A 2,327-nucleotide genomic window follows, 5' to 3' on the forward strand; every position below is an offset into this window, starting at 1 on the left:
TATTTCTCGACTGCTTAATAGCATTTACTCTAATGCATTGTGTAATGATTACTTGCTATAAACATATCAATAAAATCATATCTATAAATATTATAAAATAGTCATTTCAACATTTATTGATCAAATTGATGCATAATCAACACATCATTTGAGTGCTTAATAACATTTATTGTTTGTAAACAAGTCAACAATATGCAAAAGTCTTTGTAACTAGTATCTATCATAGCAAATTGAAATGATGTGCAGATCTCCTTCGCATACTTCATTCAATTCACACATTTCTTTCGCACAATGGAAGCATCCTCTACACAAAGAACTTACATCGTTCAATTTCTTAATAGCATTTAGTCTGACGCATTATGTAATGATTATTCATTGTAAACATATCAAGGAAATTGTATTTATCGATTTTATAAAAAATATTTTTTTTTGGCATTTATTCGGTGAATCAATGCATAATCAACACATTCTTCTAGTGCTTAGTAGCATTTACAGCTTGTAAATAATTCAAGAATATGCTCAGGGATCCACAACCAATATCCATTATATCATATTGAAACAATATGCTTTGCACACTTCAATCAACCTCTCATGGCATGGATTACCATATATAAACGAATAATCTACACATAATTAAGAAATCCTTGAAGTTCTTAGTAGTATATTATAATTAAGGCTTAATCCTACAATGAACTAAATTTCCCTTCCCGACTAATGTAAGATTTATTATGTGAATTGACGTGCAATCAAGACATCATTCCAATGCTTAATAACATTTACTCTAACACATTGTGTAATGATTACTACTTGTTAACAAATCAAGAATATTGTATCCATTGATATTATAAAATAATATTTTCGCATTTATTCAATGAATCCACACATAAACATGGCTCCACAACCAATATTCATTCTATCATACTAGAAGGATGCACAAAAGAATGTTATGTGTGGAAAAGACTTTGTTCCCTCTTTTTTCACACCTCCACATACGCTACCCCTCCATACATATCAACTTACTGGAGTGTGTGTTAGTAGATATTAAAGGCTTAAAACCATGATTAAAAGATATATTTTCATATATTATTGGCATGTATTTAATCTCATGTGGGTTGATCCTCTGGTATAAAATTGATATGGATTTGACTCACTTAAAAGGATTAGATTTATAGTATTGTTTTAATTGAACTTGATTACATTTGAAGGCTTGAATCCAATTTGAATTAAAACATATTTTAACTATGATTTTTCTTTTTCTATCATCGCTTAATGCATCTAAACATAATTGTGGAAAGAAGAAATACATGCATAAGAAAACATGTGACAAGATATCAAACACATAAGGGAAGATATTAGCAAGTTGGTAACGAAGTTCACGTAGTGTGGGCTATGTCTCCGGGCTCACAAATCCATGAACTATTTCATTATCTTCTTTAAATATACTCTCCTTTACAAAGGGCTAAATTCTCACATCATTAAGTGATTGTAGGATTCCAACAATAGTGGCATCATAAAAGAGATTCGCTCATCCACAATTCAAAGAATTGATGCTCACAAGCATGTGGCCATGTCTCGCTTACAAAGCGATAATATCCTTTGAATGGGTTGAACTCTCACAAGCATGTGGCATAAACAAGACTCTCTCACAAAAAGTGGCAACAGGTCCTCTTGAATATGGTGTTCATATTCAAACATCATCATACTAGTCTCGCAATTCTGAGACCAATGACCACAAACATGACTACTTTTTTATGAAGTGTAAAAGTGACCTTTTCTCACCACCAAACCACCTTGGTTTGTGTACAAAGGCTTAAATGATTAATTCCCTATAATGATTCATATCTTGCTACCTTTCTACAACATACAAATATCACCAAAACTTGTTGTTGGGCAGTGAATCCCCCCATAGCATGTTTTTGGGACTTGAAGCCTAAATTTTGGTCAAATGTAATGTAAAGACCCCGCAAAATGCGGGCACAGAGTGCGAGAATATAGGGTTGTTTGCCCTAATATAATGTAATTTAATGTAAAGTGTGTCGGCCTACCCATTGTCCGCGGACCATGGGATTGTATAAATAAAGCGAGGCTCTAAGTGTAAAGGAAGTCTTAGTTTTGATAAGTAATAGATAGATGTGAAGGCATGATTAGAAGCTAGAAGTAGATCTTAAGGTATTGGTTCGTAGTGATAGGTAGAGGCTCCGCAGCTAAGTGCACGGAGGCCTAGTAAAGTCTGCAGTAGAGTGCGCAGACCCCTGCAGCTGAGCGCACATGGCGGAGTTGGGATTGTACTTGGACAGAGAATTAATAAAAGATAAGTTGATTTTGAA

The sequence above is a fragment of the Pinus tabuliformis genome, chromosome 3_2 (genome assembly GCF_031772625.1).
Source record: "Pinus tabuliformis cultivar Carrire ecotype Pingquan chromosome 3_2, CPIR1, whole genome shotgun sequence".
NCBI classification, from domain to species: Eukaryota; Viridiplantae; Streptophyta; class Pinopsida; order Pinales; family Pinaceae; genus Pinus; species Pinus tabuliformis.